Below are 20,937 nucleotides of genomic sequence, written 5' to 3' on the forward strand. Positions count from 1 at the left end.
GGCAGTGGCCTTCTTGGGGTGTACCTGCCGAAGTCGCTGTCTTACTGGTTTGACATCAGGATACATCTTAATTTCATGTTCAACGATACTCGAGTCAATGCCTGGCATTTCATCATATGAACAAGCAAAGACATCTCTAAATTCGCGGAAAAGAGCTTTATATATTTCTTGTTCTGAAGGGGAACAACCTTTGCCGACATAAATATTCTCTACAATGTTTGTTTTGGTCGAGATATTTATGGCTATAGTTTCTTCTATATTGGATAGGTTTCTCTCGGAGTCCACCGTATTTACAGTATTCGTTAGGAATTCAAATACTGAGGGGTGATACAGGTCGCCTTGAGTATCTTCCTTAGGAAGGGAACGATGGTGGTTATCATCCCATGGTGCCCCCTCAATCCACATTGATTGCAGGATTCCTTCGTCACTTGCATGCACTCGTGACCAAGGATCCAAAGGGGTACCACATTCTCCTGACCTATCTACCCAAACGCTTGATGAGCATTGATTTGGGCTCGCCTCCCATGCCTGAAACATTGATTGCTACAATATTTCGATTGGGCTTGGGTGCAAGACCATTGCCCGATCCATGATGACTTTGTCTTTTACGACCTTCGTGGAAGATATCATGTTGCAGGTAGCCACCAATGGTACATTTCGTATGTACATATGATTTGGTAGCGAGAAAGTCCCCATCATCGTGGGGTCTTTCAACAGGCCTACTCCTATATCTTGAATTGAATGGTCGCTTTCATGGATCATGGGGATGCTTCCCGTAACTTGTGAACCATTAAGGAGGAAGTTCTGTTGGTCGACGACCGTAATCCCTCCTTCAAACGGGAATGCGATCTTCCTAAAATAAGTCGACACGACAGCTGCCATGGTATAAATCCATGGTCTTCCCAGTAGGATGTTGTAATCCAGATTCCCATCTATGACTTCAACATCAATCTCTACTGTTTTTCCACCTAGTTCAACTTTCAAGTTACTTAGGATACCGTAGGGGGTATATGTCCTACCGTCGAAAGCCTTTAGTGTTGTCGAAGATCTCGACAAGGTTGGTGACCCTAGTGTCTTCCAGCAGCTCATCGACATAATACATGTAGATGCCCCCTCGTCAATAATTGTTCTGTGAACAGATTTGTTGAGGGCCTTCACTTGAATAAGGAAAGCTAGTTGAGCTGGTAACTGAGGGTCATACCCTTTGTGATCAAAGGACACAAGATTGGAATCCTTAGGATCAACCCCCCCTATTGCCGATAACAATGCCTGCCTTTGGGATGGACAATTTTGTAGTACTTCTAGAGTCGACATAGCGGATGGCGATTGAGAAAAATCTTCTACTATGTTATAATGCTGCACCGCTCTGGCACGAGGATTAAAAGTCGACTTGTGTACTACACCCTTAGGTGGTTTTATCGTTAATTCTGGCATTATGGGTGGGACAACTTCTGTCGAAGTTGTTGTCGAACTACTAGGTTGATCTTTACCTTTTTCGTTTGAGAGTTGCGAATTCCCGTAATCTTTGTTCCTTGTCGAAATCAAAGCATCATTCTGCTGCTTGGAGATCGATAACATTAGCACTTGCGACGGGGAAGCATTTCCACTATCAACCATATTTTGACCTGGATTGGGAAATGGATTTGTCAACACAGCTGGGTTCTTTGGACTTTTAAAGAATCTCTTGAGCTCAGCTTTGTATGGACACTCTGATGTCTTGTGATCTTCGTCACATATCATACAGGGCCATTTCTTTTTCCCTTTCTCAGGAGAGTTCGAAGAAGTTTTTTCAGGTGACGGATCATCCTGTTGCTTCTTCTTCCCTTTGTTTTTCTTCTTCTTGCTTCCTGGTTGATTGGTTTCTTTGCCTTTATCTGTTGATATGGCATTTACTTCCGAAGCAAGAATCTCTTCATGGGCATTTCGATCTGAAGTCTTACGGGCTTTCTGAGGTGAAGCCTTTTTCGACTTCGTGCTTGCAGTGCCAATCATGCCATCTCCGGCATGAGAGTCAATATTCGATTTAGGAGGGGGAGGAATTGAAAATTCAGGTCTAGGGGCGTCAGGTATTTTGTCGTAGAGCGTGCCCGACTGAGTATATACTAAGTCTAAATATTGAGCACGAGTGATGACTTGCTCCTCCATCACGACTCCCCCCTTGGCCACATCTTTCGTTATAGCCGGAAGTAATGACTTTATAAACCATTCAGCTAATAGCTGATCAGGAACGTATGTTTTCACCATCCTACGTCGGCGACGCCACTCATGTATATGATCAGATATGTGAGTAGCTGTCGTTTGTTTGAAGTTGGTCAGTATTTCGGTTCCTGTTTCATACCTAATTGGTAATTGAAAATGGGTTAAGAAAGTCGTGGCTAAGGAGCTGAAATTGTCGAAAGAGGCTCTCGGCAATTCTATATACCATTTAGCCGCCGGACCTGTCAATGTCCTCTGGAAGAGGCGAAGTCTTATCGAATCATCGTTCAGAGTGTTCGAGGAACACCATAGATGAAAGGTCATGATGTGATTCGACGGGTCTTCACCTGGATTTCCATTGAATTTAGGAATGTCCGAGGGAAGTTTGTGAGGAATTGCTGGCCACCAAGGGGCATAAGCAATCGGATCGTTTGTCAACCGATGTAAATCGGGTAACTCCAAAGTTGCCACGAATGGCAGCTGTTGAATCAGGTTAGGTGAAGCGTACCCAGGATACGAAGGGATCGCCTGAGCAGTTGGTCTTTGCATACCGGCATAATGTATTTGATGCTGGTATGATTGATACGGTTGGTGGACTACCCCACTGTAAAGTGGCTGGTTTAGACCGTTTTGTAGGTACTGTTGTCCATTGTTCGCAAAAATCTGCTGCTCGGTACCTTGGTACACTTGCTCGAACTGCGGTTGTTGATACTGCACCAACCATGGTTGTGATACCATTGGTTGTTGTGCGATGCTTACCACTGGGCCAAGATGAGGGGTAAGGGTACCCGTTTGTGCTTGTGTCGCCCCGCCAGCCGGCGATTGTGGTTGAGTCGCAGGGTCAAGGGGCTGTTGCATTACAACCTGAGGAAACTGAGGTTGACATACAACAGGCACCGTTTGAACTTGCGACACGGTTACAATCGCTGGTGTCGTCGGGATGTTCGTCACAGGCATTTGTTGTTGCATAGAATACACAACTCTTGGTTGCTCGGGTAGCATAGGTATCCAACCACTTGTAGTTATTCCAGTATAACCTGAATATGGTTGTGAACTCCCGTATGGGTAACCTCCCGGAGGGGGTAACGAAAAAGCATATTGCCCCCCATACGGTGGTGGTCCGGAACCGAGAGGATTTATTACACCTCGGGGACCGGATTGCCCAAACTGATTTCTGAAAGGATCAATCTGTTGAGTTCCAACATAGGAGTTACCGGGCATTATCCCGGGAGAACAGACAGGAACAGACCATACTATCGTCATGGCCCCCGAAGGGACCCCCTCCAGCTGTTGAGAGTTAGAGACAGATGGCACGCCGGCGAACATTGTCGGACTGACTGCAGGGAGTTCTGCTGTCGCTGTGTCATTTGGCACAGTCCTAGATGTTGACGGTTGTTCAGACATTTTGAGTCTATCCAGTAGATTGCCTAGTGATTCTTCAGGAACTTCTCTGGGTGATAGGCTAGCTTCTGATGCAGTAGGAAGTAGAGTGATCCCTGCTCCAAAATGTGTTGGAGTAGTTGCTTGCGGATCTTCTACAATTTCTTCTATTGCGATCAGACCGGGTGGAAGAGGAAGACCGTCAGGTCCGTAGAATATTTCTGGTGCCGAAGAAGGGGCTGCTTCGACAGCGACAGTTGTTTGAGGAGCAAGACTCTCTGAACCGATCACTGATGGAACTGATTCAGTAACACAAGTATTTGCTCTCAGACTAGGATCAGTGTTACTGTCCTTCTGGGGCTGTTGAACTTCTTCAATAGGGGCAGGGTTTCCAGAAATGTTTGGAGTAACCGGAACCTCAGATGTCGTCGGAACACTTGTTCTAACTTTGACAGGAGATTTGGAACCAGTTGAACGAGATCGCTTTGCCCGGGTTGTTTTCGATTCCGGAGACAAAGACGGTTGACGCGTACGCCTCCGCGAACGACGGTTCATCGATTGACTTTCTTCCACGGTTGCGGATTACTTGATCAACCAACAATGCATAGGGTAAAAATGTGTTTTCGAATTGAATTAATTTTAGACGCTTTTTAAGACACAACTTGCTTTTTCATGTTTTAAGAGTCGAGAAAAAGCTAAAGATGACTCTAGTCTCCTTCGATGTATTAACGAGCCCGAAGTGACAAATGCTCGGATGGAATTTTTCAGTTATAGAGTTTGAAAAAGGCCAAAAGAAACTACTCTGGAGTTCTAGGCAGAGGGTGTGCCAAACCTTTCGCGAAACCACAGAATACGTTTTACGGTACGAGTGGTCGATCTTCGTGAATGCTGTGTTCACTGCATCGCGATCAGTAGGGCGGCCGACACGGCTTCCTATGGATAAAGGCTTTGCTCCTATAGGGGTCCCCCAATATACGCGACGGTACGCGGGGGCACAAATCCGTATTAATGCTATCGTCCCTCAGGAGGAATCACCCACCTTCGTAGAGATCGACAGTCACTATGTTTAACGACGCCGGTTCACGTCTCTACCTAGACCTCTACTGTGTTTCGTTATGTTTCAAAGCGTTGTTAGATAAATTCAGTTCTTTTTAGGTTGATCTTGCTTAGCAGTTTTCCTTTATGGATCACCACGTGATGTATGATACAACTCCTAAATGCAGTCTAAGAATGATAAGCAAGCTTTTTTCAATTCTTTCAACTTATGAAAATCTTAACTACTGAGGGAAAAGAAAGACATCATCTTTTCAAACAGATCATAGAGCACACACTGATGCACTTTCCTAAATCGACATGCAAACTGTCAAAATGCACATGCACAATGCAAGTATTTCTTTTCTTCTTCCTTAATGTTGATGTATTACAAAAAGAAAGTTGTTGTATAATTTCGAATTCAATTTCAAGCGAAAGCAAACAAGTTTTTGTCCAATAATTAAAAGAACACCTCAAGATTCACTCGTTTCAACACAAGAAATACTGAAATTCGAACCATATAACGAAAGCAAATGTTCAAGCAGCTATGAACAGCAATAAACTAGTTCTTAGAATCATAACAACACTTCATCACAGGTCTAGATCCAAGAGGTCACAGCAAGACTAGTTCACTTTCGCTACGGGAAACTGTGAATGAAAGCAAGAAATACAATAAGAACAATCACGGTTTCTTCATACAACTGAGGCCGAATGAAGGCAAACAAAGGTAGTTTCAGCTGGGTATACAGGTTGACAACAGGCTGCAAAAACAATATTGAAAACTGGGCAACAGACAGTGGGGAACCCCAGTTGCACAAGGCAAAACTGGATCAGCGCAGGTGCTGCACTGTTAATCTAACATGCAGCGCAGGTAGCCCCTTCGGGACCTGCGTTGCAGCGCAGGTAGCCTTTGCTGCAGCTGCACTGAAGAGACAACTCTCGTCTCTCTCAGATTCCGGGTCACAGTTTGCTCAAAAATCAATGGTTTTTGGCCAAATCAGAGGCTATCAGTCAAGTATACACTAGAGGATGATTAAAGGAAGATGAAAACTATCACAAAGAGCTAAAAAGAGTCCTTGTGGATCAGCTCTTCAAATCATAAACATGCCCAGCACTGAGCTAGAGTAGCTGCCCTCTACTTTGCATTCGAAGGATTCGAATGCAGTTCGATTCGGTACTCCCTTTGTTTAGGAAATGAATAGCAAGAAACACAAGCTACCAACAAGACACGCTCCCCAGCGGAGTCGCCAGTCTGTTGTGGGGAAAAGTATCCAACACGGAATGACCCTATCCCACTCTAAGGGTGATAGTTCCTTAGCAACAGCTGAAGCAAAGCTATCTAAAGTTACTTCTTTATGACATGCAAGAGATGAAAGGAAGAGATCCACTTACCGATGTCTTGTGCAAATGGTCGATCCAATCTCCTCTATTTGCCGCTCGCTCCCAGCTCCAAGTCTTCTCACGGGCCCAGCTACACGAGATCCTGCGAACAAGACAAGAAAAGGAAACTACGAGAAGCATGCATTCATAATTGATTCAAGGATTAGCATAAATCAAATACGCAAGTAAGACAATACACCATTGAAACACATGTGAATAGAAGAACCTCAAATGCTTTATTAATATAAGGAAGTAAGGTTCAGGCGGTGATACAACCGTGAGAGGTCCAATCCAGCATCACCTTCCCGACGGAAAGAAATCTCCTCTTCACCTCCCTCAAGCAATCACCCAATACTCACAACTGTAAACCAACAGCTATTCTTTGCACAAAATTCCGGCCTCTAGATCCCATGGGATGAGATCCTTATATAGAGTTTTGGAGTGAAGATAAGTCAGCTTGATGTGTGACTTGTTGTCCTCTTCAACTCCAGTTGTTCTTCAGTCCTTGAGTCCACTCGGAGTTTCTACCTTCCACTTGGAGTTTTAGAACCTCTTTACTCATCTTTAGGCGAATCTTCTGATCCAAGTGTCATTTTGGAAGCTTCCTGGGCACTGGCACATTGAGAAAAGATTCCTCCACATGTCAAAGTACGCCCAACGCAGGTAGCCTTTGTTGCACTTGCTATGCAGCGCAGGTACACCATGGAGCTTTTGTCATTCAGGGCAGATGCTTAGTGGAGCAGCTGCTTTGATCCAAAATTGACCTGTTTTTGAGTGTTTTTCAGTGGAGAACTGATTTGCAGTGCTGTGGTTTGCTGACCTTGTTCCTCTAAGGGTAAGAACAACATGTTTAGGGACTTTGGATCCCTCAGATTATTGACATTTCATGCTCTATGCTGTAAGGCACAAAAATGTCTATAACAGTCTTTAATGAAATGTGATCTGTCTATGAGAGGCTCCTTTGCTATGCCTTGGAAATGTTGAACCAGAGCAAATTCTATTTCTTTATGGGTATTCAGCTGTGTTCCATGCATATCTTTCAGTTTAAGAATCCTGTTATGAGACCGATGGTCATAGTGGACTTGTGAAAAAACCTTGTGCTCCTATCTCCTTCCTTCAACCTTTGGACTCTCGATTTCTGTTTCTAGAAGATTTCCTCTTGCTTACATAAGCCTTCCCAGTCCTTTTGAAGCAAATTCACATGCTTCTTCCCCTCCTCAGTGAATCCTTTAGAGATGAGTTCCAGGTTAATTTCTTGTAGCTTACCCTCAACTAATTGTTTTGCTTCGAAGATATTCCCAAACTCATTCTTATTCCAAGTTTTCAACCTGAGTTTGATGTGGTTCAGCCATCGCTATAATAGGAACATTTTAGTACCCTGAACATTCAAATCTTATTTCCACCATTTTTCAATGTTTCTATAGAATTCTAGGTGGGTTAGCCAAATGTTTTCAAATCTAAAAGGTCTATTTCTTGGCATTTCTATAAAGGATGCTTCTAATTGAATGGACCAGTGGTCTGAGCCTTAAAGGGGAGAATCATAGTGCCCATGTCTAGGCCTGAGAGGATAAGGTCCTCAGAGATAATGAATATGTCTATCTTAGAGGCCACTTGAGCAGCCCCTCCCCTCTTATTGTTCCAAGTGAAGATACCATTGCAGGTCTCTCTATCTACTAACCTCATGTTTGTGATGAAGTTCTAAAAAGCCATGGAATCTTTGCCTAGAGATCTAGTCGCACCTTTTTTTTCCGACAGAGATCTGGTCATATTAAAATACCCTACCAAAATCCATGGGATGCCCATATGTATTTCTCTGAGCTCCTCTAGAGAGGTTAGAAGCTTGAGTTTATCCTCAAGCTTTTGCGGACCATATACATTTGTGATCAAATAAACTTCCTTGTCTCCCAAAGGTTGGATGACCACTAATAGGTAGTTCCTGGATGCTTCAGCATCTAGGATTCCAAGTTTTGGTGGGTTCCACAGTGTAAGAATTTCTCCAACTGTGTTTTCTACTTTAACTTCTAGATATTCATACGCAATAAGCCACTTACTATGTATTTCTCTTATTTTGTCTACAGAACATTTTGTTTCCTGTATAAATATCAAATCTGGTCTTTCCTCCTTCATTCTATTACTGATATTTCGTTGTTTCCTTTTACTTCCTAGACCCTTAATATTCCATGTTGTAAGATTCATTAAGAAAGATTTCTAAATGAGTAGCTGGTTAGGTCTTTCATCTTACTTCAATTAATCAGGAGTTTACCACATTCTATCAGTAGCTCATTTTGTCTTCTTCTTCCTCTTTTCCTTCTTGGGTTCTTGGTAGTGTGTCCCTCTATTGCCTCCATAGTTTTGATCCCTCCATTGTCCTGACTATCATGATTGCTTTTGACTCCTGAACCCTTTGCTTGGGTTCTCAAGAGGAAGAGTTGTTTTACTCTGTTAAATTCCTCTTGACGTAGCGCTTCCACACCTTTGGTGTTTCCTTCCTCTAGAAACTTTTCTAGATCTATATTCTCCCTTTCTAGTATGTCCTGCAACTCCTGCTGCTCTATTCCCACTTCACTTGAGGTCATCTCTTGGTCCCTATCAAGTTCCATCGTGCTTGGCTGATCTTCCTTTTGTTGGCTTTTGTCAGAACCATTCTTCATGCTTTCATGTTTTTCCTTTACTAGATTGTCTTTCACTTCTTGCTCATCTCTTTCAACCTCCTCGTCTTCTTCTAATATCTTAAACCTATTATGACTAGATTGCTTCTCCTCATGGTTTTTTCTCCCCCTTTTCCTTTACCTCCCACTTCAGTAAAGTTGTCAGTCTCTTTACCTGAGCTTGCTCTCGTGCTACTCCCCATTTTATTAACTGGGCAGTCTCTGAAGAGGTGCCTGTGTTCATGGCATTTACGACATTTAAAGGGTATATGCTTGTAATCCATTGCTTGCACCCAATCTTCATCATAAAACTCTAGTATTATTTCGTCCAATAAAGGTCGTGAGAGGTCCATTTCCACACATATTCTGGCAAAGGAGGTATATTTTCCACGTAGTGTGGCCTCTGATATTTTTATGAAATATCCTAGTTTATTGCTTATTGCTTTTAATGATTCTGGTTGCCAGTAGTCTAGAGGTAGGGAATAAAGTCTTATCCATACCAGCACCGAAGTGAAAGTCTCTCGCTCAGGGATGAAGTTCATCACCCAAGGTCACATATATAGACCTGTAGCTGCATAGAAGTAAGGACCTCCTTCAAACATTTTGTCTTTGTCTTCTATGTTTGCAAACACAACTGTTAAGAAACCCTTTAATACAAGGTGTAGATCAATATCTCCCTTGGGTTTCCAATGGTTCTTTATCAAAACATGTAGGGCCTTCTCCGTTGGCCATACCCCCATGAACTTGCATATCACTGCATTGCTTGCCATGTGCTCCCTATGTGCTTGTATCGCTGGGTCACTTAACACCACTCGGGGTGTGATGGCATCCCTTGGTTTACAAGGTCCTGTCCTGCTTCTAGGGTCCACTTTCTGACTGTCTGCTTCTGCACCTCTATCTCGTCTGACTTCCTCTTGCGTTTCTACCATCTTCTGCGCTCTGTTGTTTTTTTGTTTTCCTCTTTTTGTACATAGTGTTTCCACTTCCATGGGCTTCTTGAAACGGTTGGAGACTACATGACTGTAAGAGTGAGTAGAACTCCCCCCTTCAAGCCCCTCCATGGTGCCCAACTTCGAAATCCTGCTACAAACCCTAGTGGTACACGTTTTCCTTCACACTCAATCAATTTCCAATAAAAAACCTTGTAAGTGTCATTAATAACCTATAATCTCAAAATTAAAGGAAATACTATTTATGCTATCCTCCTTACAAAAGCAAACTTTTTCTCCTTTGAGCACACAACTATGATCATGCATCTAATCCATAAGAACAAGTTAAACAACATGGAAGGTAAGAGGATTCCAAAAATTGCTTCTAACTCTAGCCAAAACAAGCTCCAACTCAAGTGGAAAAATGACATAAGAATGTCTAACCTGGGGTAGACCATTAGGGAATAAAGGAAGTCATAGTTATGGCATAAAGATAAAACCAAGAGTATCATTGAATTTAAAATTTATGGGAAAAATGAGTTTCTATAAAGAATTAGAAGGAAAGATTAAATTAAGATAAAGAGGTGATCTACCTAATCTAAAAAATCGAAATTATATTGTTACTTTAATAAGTGTAGAGATTAAAATAAAATATTAGAAAAATAAGAATGAATTTTGATGAGCTCCATAGTGAATTTAAGCTTTGGTGGATTCCCACAATGCCTTGGGATGAAACTGAAAGGTTTTTCACCTTTGTAACATTAAGAATGATGATTATGCAAAAAACTTTAATTTAAAATGTGATATATAAGGAGAGATTAAATCTGATATTGGAAAAATTTATCATAAAAACAATCTTAGTCATAGTTTTGCTAAAAAAAAACTATGGTAATAGTAGAACATCTTTATTAATGTTTTTTAAACTCAAAAATAAATTAAAAAAAAAAAACATAAGGTCCCATAAACCAACCAATTTGATTTCAATAGAAATTAATCATAATCATCATCGATCTAAATTTTAGTGTGCTTTAAAATCTCATATAAAAATGTTTAGATCTGTATGTGTTATTAAGTCTCAAAATTATATGACAAAATTTAATATATTAATTTTATTTATAAAATTATAATATATGATATAATATATCATCCATCATTTTTATATTTATTTGCATTTACTATAGAAGTTTTAGGTCCAGAAAATATATTAAATAAACATACTCAATTGAAATGAAAATATTTTTTCTTATTTAATATCCATTTTACCCTAACTTATAATTCAGATTAAAAAATAAAATTTTAAAAATATTGAAATCTTACCCAAATATAAACTCAAAAGAAAATTACACAACAAACAAATGTGCTTGATCCACCTAATATATATTATTTGATTTGCATGGATGTGCACAAAATAAAATCATATCCACTTAATCAAAAACCAATGGGTAACGTAAACAAATCTGGGCATTCCAAGTTCCATTCTTCTATCCATACAACATTCTTTTTTGTGTGGCGAGGTCTCGAAATACGGAGAGAGTTTATCCCAAAATCTCGAACAGTGGGTTTGTTTGCCCACGTTTTCCTATAAATTTAGGAAGTTAGGTTGAGTGAGTCCATCACTATAACCGCAAATGCTTTGATAAAGCACTGCCAAAGAGTGGGCGGAGGGCGATCGGACAGTAGTTTTCCAGTTCGTGTTATATAGAAATATAACACAGCTACGAAAGTCCAGAGGTCATATATATAAATACTCAACGGATCGATGGCTTCCAACGGCGATCATAAGAATCAAAAGGCCAGACTGTTCGGAGTGGATCTCACCCAGCACAACACTAATTGCAGTCATCACAACCACCAAGTAAATGAAATTTCAGAAGGCAAAACCCGTGCAAACAAGGAAGGTCATAAAGAGGTGGCGGAGTTAGAGGGCTGTGTTTCCAAGAGCATAAGCTCCGCTCAGGGCCCTGAACCCCGCGTTTTTCCTTGTCGCTATTGCTCAAGAAAGTTCTACAATTCCAAGGCGCTGGGAGGCCATCAGAAAGCCCATAAGAGAGAGCGAGCTGCAACCAAATCGAATCCCATTCTGAAAACCCTGCCAAACGACAGATTTCAGTACCCTGTTGTGGGACGACAGCCTGCTCATGCTATGTTTGCTTCCAATCGTGGACTTTGTAACAATTTTGAATTGCAGAGAGTGGACCTATCAAATAATCTGCCACACAACTTTCACGTCAAGTTCACATCGAGCCCTTTGTTTTCTGTGAAAAGGGCGGGCAGTGACATCGAGTCGGCGTTGAGCTCTTTACCCTCTGTGAAAAGGCCTAGAAACGATGATACTCAGCAGCACAACACAAGTCCTGGTTGTGTAGTTACCCTGAGTACAGAAGATGTGCAACTTGACTTGTCTTTGCATCTTTGAGGCATTGAAAATTTCAAATTCTTTCATTGCATTTTGAAACTGTCATTTTCGCTAGGTTGGTGCAGGTAAAAATTTGAGGCTTTATCTTGCATCCCATTTCCCAGACTGGCCGTGAAATATGTAGAGGGCACTTCTAAAACTGCATATACTTTGTTATCATATGATGAGTGCACTTCATATCAATATTTTTTTTCTACATATAATCAACTCTGCGATATATTGATAAACTTGGGCCATCTGAATTTGAAATTTGCAAACGTGAGAGTATTTCACTGTTAAACATAAACATGATTTATGGGTCACAAGGATTGATCTTAACTTTTCTCCTTCACTTCTAAGTTTCGATTTATTATTTATCTGGGCTTCTTGCCGTTACTTTTGGAACTGTCTATTTCCAATGTAAAATCATTATATACTTGACCATTAATCATATTTAATGATGTTGCATTATATATTTTTAGAGGTTAACATCACAAGGGATGTTGCATATTGGTAAAACCTTTCCGAAATTTGTAGGACTGAAAACTGCATAGTATTAGTCGAAAAATGACAATAAAAATGTTGTGTGATGTATCAATTAAAGATAGAAGGGTATGCTGTGTGATGCCTTAATTAAAGATAGAAGGTTGTGGCTAAGCTAAGCAAAAGGAGTCCCTATAAAAGTATTGGAGATTATATATGCAATTAACCCCTTGAGCATTAAAGAAATGGAAGGAAATTACTTACTCATTCAAGTGTGCACCTACAAATTAAGGTTCTCAATGATATAATAATTCAAGAATATTAGAGTGGACTTACGTATAGGCATGGAAGGGCATAAATACGCAATGAAGTAACCTCAAGTTGCAAGGGGTTATACAATTAAGCATTGTGGCACCTTAGTTGTACAAAACCATTTTAACTAGTATGTTCACTATACATTGTTGATTGGATATGAAAGAATATCAAAGTTTTAGCCCAAAACAACTTTCTATTACCTAGCTTGTGGATTGATATTCTATTACTTAGCTTGCGGATTGACATTCATGGTTCCTTCTGTATTCAACCTTCTATGATCCATAATGAATTAAACAAAGTCTTTAGTTAGAAATCACATGAGAGAATTTTTTGGCCAATGCATTTTGAACCAACAAGTATGGTTCATCATCGGGACTAGATAAAGAGGTAGACCATGGCAAAGGCTTTAATAGAGAGCAATGGTAACAACTATATTAAAAGGCTAATTTTTGAAAAATATTTAAATAATAATATTATTTCATTCATTTATTAAAAATATTAATAGGTAACGGCTATTTTTTTACTGAAGCAAGAGACGATCCTTCTATTCCAAAAAACCAAAAGCAACGTTACAGTATATACAAAAAACTTGATTTTATCATGGACTCTCGAAATATCAAGGGCATTCTGCCGTAGATATGACCGTCCATTCTACTAAAAGATAAGCTAACCTCTCAAAGTGCCTTCGGTTAACCATTACAATTTTTTAACCCAAAGTCAAACTCTGCTACCCCTCATGTCACTATCTCGAAAAGTTTGATAGGACTAGTGGCCCCACAAAATGGCATTGTCAAATCTGACCGTCGAATCCCTCTACAAAAATGAACGGCTCGGAGAAAAATCGCATAGCCAAGATGCTTGAGCTTTAAGGCACGATGGAGGGTGGTATTCCTTACCACACCCTTGCCACGTGTTGAGAGCCTAGTGGAATCGCTCTCAAAAATCCCATACCACTTACCATTCAAAAGCCCTATGATTACCTGGAAACCGCGTAAAGCCTGGTTTTTCATTCTGCAGGAGAATTTCCGATGCTTGAAAGATCCAGCCATCCTTCCCGTGAAAGCTTTCTTCGGAACTCGCCTCGGATGTAGCAGTTGACTGTAAATTAAACCCTGTCTTGCAATTTGAAGGAAAAAGGAGACTGGTTAACTTACACCAAAGGATAATGTAACCGCTCTGAGTTTGCCCTTCTTCAAGGTACCAACCGAAGTACTGTGTTTGAACTTGCTTATAAAGCTTCATTCCGTGCCTTTCCCTCTAGCCCAATGTCTAAAAATTTCTCTGTCCTCTACCGCTTGATCATTGCAAAGAGATTTTGATCTGCTCTGAGGCGTCTCCTGCCATTTCATCTCAATCCTACATTCTGAATTAATCACTCCTTGGTTGGCTAGTATATCCGCTAATTTATTAGCTTTTCATCGAACATGATTGAAGCTAATAGTTCAAAGACTCAGGAGATGCTTTTGAATTCTTTGGTACACTTGTATTAGTTTCCAGTGTTTTGAGACCCTTTCTGGCGCTGTTCCACAACTGATTCTCTTAACCGCATTTATAGAGATCTCTGAGTCTACTTCGATGATGACATTTGAGTTGTGATTTAGTTTAAGAAGCTCTAGACATTGTTCCGATGCCATTAATTCAACCATATTTTTTGTGGCTATGCCTAAATGGAAGTGGAATGTAAAGACTATATTTCCTTCTTCATCTCTTAACACCCCTCCATAACCTACTGTTCCAGGGTTACTTTTTGAAGCACCATCAATATTGCATTTCAGATAACCTTTCGGTGGACGATGCCAGAACTCCTTTTCCGTTTCCAAATCTCTTTCCTTTCTGCTTCGTACATGGTGAATGATCTCTCACATTCCCAGATGCCTGAGAGTTCTCAATTCATTCTTTGTGGGAGGATTCTTGGGATAAATGCACATAGTGGTGGAAACTGTCTCCTTAATTTGTTTCAAGATTAGATCCATCAGGCGAAGAGGAGTAGTTTTTTCTTCATTGAAAATTCTTTTATTCCTTTCTTTCCAAACATTCCAGATAATGAAGCTTGGTGTAAAGGTCCAGGCCAAATTAAGGATCTCAATTTCTAAAATGTTTTTTCTCCACTTGTTCACGGTATTAATGATACTACCCTTATCTTTGTCTATCTGTTGAAAAATGGTGTCAAAATAATCCCACAGCCAGGAGGTGTAGGTGTTGTTGTTGAGAATATGCTTCATTGTCACCTCTTGAGCTTCACATAACTAACATCTAGAAGGCCTAATAACCCCTCTCTTTTGAATATTGTCCCAAGTTAATATTTCCTTATGATGAGCTAACCACATGAAAAGTTCAATCTTCATCCACCCTTGGTGGCTCCAAAGTTGTTGCCAGGATTTCGCCAAAACACAAGGATGTAGGTTCATGATATTTCTTTTTGCTTCCTTAATATTAAAGTTACCTTCTTTATTGAGGCCCCATTTTAACTGATCTTGCCCATCTGTTACCAAGATCTTCCTTTGTTTTAACATGTTCATGAGTTCCTCTGCTTTTATTTTTATATGCATGTCCTCTCTATAGTTAATGCTTCTCCAGTTTCTCCACTTTCTGGAGTCATGAGAGAAGATACCAGAAATCTTTAACTTTATTAATCCTTGGGAATCTGTTTCCTGCTTGAGGCTCATAAAGTCCTCTCTTATTAGCGTTGGTTCTTGTTGCCATTTGTCTTCCCAGAAGAGTGCTAGCTCTCCTGTTCTGATTTCCTAGAAACTATTGTTTTGTAATAGGCTTCTGTTTTCCCAAGCATTATTCCAGATGTGAGAGCCTTTTATGGTTCTAGACATTTTGATAAGATCATTTGTTTGACAGGAGCTTGCATATTTTTCTTACCAGGTTTTAGCCCATTGAGCCTCTGGTTCTTTAACCCACCTCCACTATAGCTTGGCTCATTAAAAGTTACTCAAAATCTTCTCATCATCTAAGCTTAGACCTCCGTGACTTTTGGGATTACATATTTTATCCCAAGAAACAAGGGCCCATTTCTTCCTTGTTTCCTCCTTGCCCCAAAGGAAGTCTCTCTGGATATTCCTGAATTGCTATAAGACCCCCTTTAGAGCTAGAAGAGCTGATAAAAAGAAAATAGGGATAGATTATGGAACGACCTTTGTCTAAATAAACCTACTAGCTAGGTTCAATGATCTGAAAGTCCAATTTTTGACTTTGTCTTGCATCTTGTTGAGCACCGGTTCCCAAATAATTTTGCGCAATCATCTACCTGTAAGGGGAATTCCCAAATACTTTGAAGGGAGGGAATCCCTTTAAAAGCCCAAAATTCTGGAGATATTCCTCAGAATTGCAATGTTAGTATTTAAGAAAAAGATTTTTGATTTGGAGAGATAAACTTCCATACCTGTAGCCAAGGCAAAGTAATTGAGGATTTGTTTGTACGACGAAGCTCCTTTGGCTATGGGGATACCTTGTAGCATGGTGTCATCCACAAATTGTTGGTGAGTCATTGCGTGACTATTCTCCATTAATTGGAGGACCTTGATATTTCCCGAGGCTTTGGCTTGATTAATGGATCTGCCAAGTCCTTCCATCATGAGGATAAAGAGAAAGGGAGAGAGTGGGTCTCCCTACTTGAGGCCTCTGGAAGGAGTGAAGATCTGTGAGGGCAAGCCATTCCCCAAAACTAAAAAGCTGGAAGAAGTAACCAGAGCCATAATCCATCTGACCCAGTTGTGATCGAACCCAAAAGAAATAAGGACCTTCTTGATGTAAATCCAGTTCACCTTGTCATAAGCTTTTGCAATATCTAATTGCATGATCATACCAACCTGCCTTTCGCTGGTTAGCAAATGAACTACCTTGTGGGCTTGAATAATGTTGTTTAGGATTTGTCTTCCTTCCACATAACCAGATTGTTCCCTTGAAATTAAAGAAGGAAGAAGAGGTTTGAGTCTGCTAGCCAAAATCTTGGATATAGATTTGTAAACCACATTGCATAAAGCAATGGGTTTGAACTTATCAGGAGTCAGGGTTGAATCGTGTTTGGGGATCAGGGAGATGAAGGAGGTGTTGAGGGCTTTCAGAATAGTTTTGATTCTTTTGGAGTCCTCTACAACATTAGAATATCTTGTTTTACAACATTCTAGCTAGCCTTAAAAAAGTCTACATTAAAACCATCTGGTCCTGGAGCTTTGCCATTCTGCATATCTTTGATAACCTCACTCACTTCCTCTTCAGTTACTGGTTTATTCAGGTTAACATTATCCTCTCTAGACACCATTTTAGGGATATTTTTGTAATTTCCTTAATGCATTGTTCTCTATCTAGATTATTTTCCTTACTGATGCCTCTAAAATGTTGAACCAACATAGCTTCGATATTCTTATGAGAGGTCTGAAGCTCCCCATTTTCATTCAATATCGAAGAGATTCTATTGTGTGCTCTATTGGCCATGGTGGATCTATGGAAAAATTTGGTGTTTCATTCACATTCTTTGAGCCATTGAACTCGAGACTTTTGTCTCCAAAAGATTTCCTCTTGTTTGCATAAATCTTCACATTCTTGCTTTTGTTTATCAGCTTTCTCACTTTTGAATTTATCAAAACCATCTATGATCAATGCTTGGTTTAGTTCCTGTAGTTTAATTTCCACTGATTTTTTGTCTACAAAAATATTACCAAAATCCTTCTTGTTCCATTCTTTGAGTCTGAGTTTTATGTGCTTTAGTCTTTTATGAAGGAGGAACATTTTAGTGCCCTGGATCTGCAGATCTTCAAACCACCATTTTTCAATGTTGCTAATGAAATCTAGGTGGGAGAGATAGATATTCTCAAATCTGAAGGGTTTATTCCTCGGAGAATTGATCCCCTTGATTTCTAATTGAATCGGTGAGTGATCAGAGCCTCCAAAGGGGAGAACTCTAGCAGTTATTTCTCTATTAGTGAGCATCAACATCTGTGAGATCAAAAATCTGTCTAACTTGGAGGCGACCTAGGCATCACCTCCTCTTTTGTTATTCCAAGTAAAAAGGCCATTGTGTGTTTCAGAGTCAACCAGTTTCATATCTTCTTTGAAGGATTGGAATGCTACTGAATCTTTACTTAGCATTCTGGTACCTCCTTTTTTTTCCAAAAGAGATTTAATCATGTTAAAATATCCTCCCATGACCCAAGGTATTTCTTCATGTCTGCTTCTAAGATCTACCAGGGAGTCAAGAAATCTGAGTTTCTCATCTATTCATTGAGGACCATAAGCATTCGTAACCAAGAAGGTATCCGAAACCCCCACTAGTTGAATGGTAACTGATAAATAATTTCTTGATGCCTCTGCATCTATTATGCTGGCTTTTTGGGGGTTCCATAGAGTGAGAATGCCCCCAGTTGTGTTCTCTGCTTTAACTTCAAGAAACTCAAATCTGTTAAGTGAATTGCTATGGATTTGTTTTAATTTCTGAATGGAGCATTTTGTTTCCTGAATGAAGATTGTGTCCGGTGTTGTTAGTTTCATTTTGTTACTTAGCATTCTTTGTTTTCTTTTACTACCTAGACCTTTGATATTCCAAGATATGAACTTCATAATTAGAGATTTGTAAAGGAGTAACTGGTTATATCTTTCATCTTACCTGAATCTATCATTAGCTTTCCACACTCCATCAAGAGCTCATTTTTCTTTTTCCTGCCCCTCTTCTTTCTTGGATTTCTAGTAGCTAATCCTGGAGTTGATTTCATTGTTTTCACCCCTCTGTGCTCCTGTTTATGAATGTTTTTACCTTTATCCAACCTCTTTTCTTGAGTTTTCCATAAAAACAACTGCTGTATTCTATTGCATTCTTCTTGAGGTAGTGAATCTATTCCTCCTTTGGTTCCCTGCATCAAGAATCCTTCGAAATCTAGGTTTTCCTTATCGAGAATTTCTTGTAGTTCATGATCTTCCAGATCTATTTCACTTTGGGTCATTTCCTAGTCCATCTCCATTTCTATTTCACTTATCATCGCCTCTTTTTGAGAACCAATATCTTGAGATTGTTTGTTGTCCTCTTATTTCTATTTTTCATTAGGAACTTCCTCCTGATATTGGTCTTCTCATGTGATTTCTCCATTCTCTTCTAGCACTTGAAAGTTGTTCTGACTGACCTTCTACTCCTCGTTATGTTGTTGTTTTAGCCCCTTTTTTCCTCCTTTTCCTCTACTTGTGACTTTCTGAAAGTTTTATGTGTCCTTTGTTGTATTAAGTTTATCTTTGTTGTCTGCTTTACTGAGAGGGCAGTCTATGAACAGATGTCCATGTTCATGGCATCTGCAACATCTGAATGGCATATGCTCATAGTCCACTTTATGCACCCACTCCTGATCAAAAACTTCCAAGATAACTTCATCTAATAGCGCTCTTGATAGATCCATTTCCACACATATCCTTGCAAAGGAGGTATATTTTCCTCTTCTTGTGGCTTCAGAAGCTTTGACAAAATGTCCTAGTTTATTGCCAATGGTAGCTAGTGATTTAGTTTGCCAATAATCAAGAGGTAGAGAATAGAGCCTTACCAAAACTTGAACCGAGGATAAAGTCTCCCGCTCTGGGACAAAGTTCACCCTCCACGGCTTCATATAGAGACCGGCTACTACAAAAAAATAGGGTCCTCCTTTGAATATTATGTCTTTATCTTCGATGTTTGAGAACACCACTGTGAAGAATCCCTTTGACCCAAGATGTAGGTCAATGCTTCATTGTGGTTTCGAGTGATGCTTGATCCACGTTTGTAAAGCTTTTTTAGTGGGCCATAGTCCCATCAATTTATAGATAATGGTGTAGGTCCCCATTTGTTCCGTGTGCGCCTATAGAGTAGGATCATTTAATATTACTCTAGGAGTGATTTCTGCTTTTGGTTTGCAAGGTCCTTTTTGTTTTTTGTCTCTTGAACCCTGACTTTTGTCTTCTTCCTCTTTGTCCTTTGTGCTGTTGTTTTCCTTGGTTTTTGTCCCATCTGTTTCCTTTTCATTATCCCTATTCCTTTCATTTGCACAACCTATGTTGTTCACCATTGGTGATTTACTTCTACTGGCAAAAACATCTTTGTAGGAGGGAGCGGAGCTCCCTCCTCTGCCGCCCTCCATTAGAGACGAACCCTGCATTTTTCTGTAACCCTAGTCGCTTCGGCTCTCCCACGTTTCTTCCCTCTTCATCATAGGTAATGGCTATATTAAATGGCTAGTTTTTGAAAAATAATATTTAAATAATGATATTAGTTTATTAATTTATTAAAATATTAATATGTAACGGCTATATTAAATGGCTAGTTTAAAAAAAATAATGATATTATTTTATTAATTTATTAAAAATATTAATAGGTAATGGCTATATTAAATGGATAGTTTTTGAAAAATAATATTTAAATTAATTTACTAAAACCAAATATTACTAGTTCTTGAAAAATAATATTAAATAATGATATTAGTTTATTAATTTATTAAAATATTAATATGTAATGGCTATATTAAACAACTAGTTTTTGAAAAATAATATTTAAACTGTGATATTAGTTTATTAAAAAAATATTAATAAGTAACTGCTATAGTAAACAACTAGTTTTTAAAATAAATAAATAAATAATCGAAGTCAAACTTTAAAGGAGGGGAGTCAAAAATTATAAAAACAAGTAAAGGCCGACAAGGTCATTTGATAAATAAAATAACTAATGGAAATAAAATAAAATAAATTAAAAATAATTAATGGAAAAATAAATAAAATAAAACAAAATATACACAAGTCAATATATCTCTCTCTCTCTCTCTCTCTCTCTCTCTCTATATATATATATATATATAATTAAAAGTAAATAAATAGAAATGGAAATACACACACACACACACACATATATATCCATCCAAAGAAAAATAATCAATAAATAAAATGGGGTCAACAATAAAATATGGGGCTCAAGCCCATTAAACAAATAACAGAAATACTAAAAGGAGTTAAGAACGAATAGGGTGATAAAATACATAAAAACACGAAGGATCAAGAAAATAAACTCTAATGAAGAATAAATCAACAACAAATACTATAAAAAGGATGCCAATACCTACATATATTAGAAAAAAACAAATAAACAAACTAGGAGGACAAGATAGGGACCCAACATCTACTAATATTCCAACCATCACCTCTATTCAAATTATTCAACTTCTACTAA

The sequence above is a fragment of the Pinus tabuliformis genome, chromosome 2_1, assembly GCF_031772625.1.
Source record: "Pinus tabuliformis cultivar Carrire ecotype Pingquan chromosome 2_1, CPIR1, whole genome shotgun sequence".
Lineage (NCBI taxonomy): Eukaryota > Viridiplantae > Streptophyta > Pinopsida > Pinales > Pinaceae > Pinus > Pinus tabuliformis.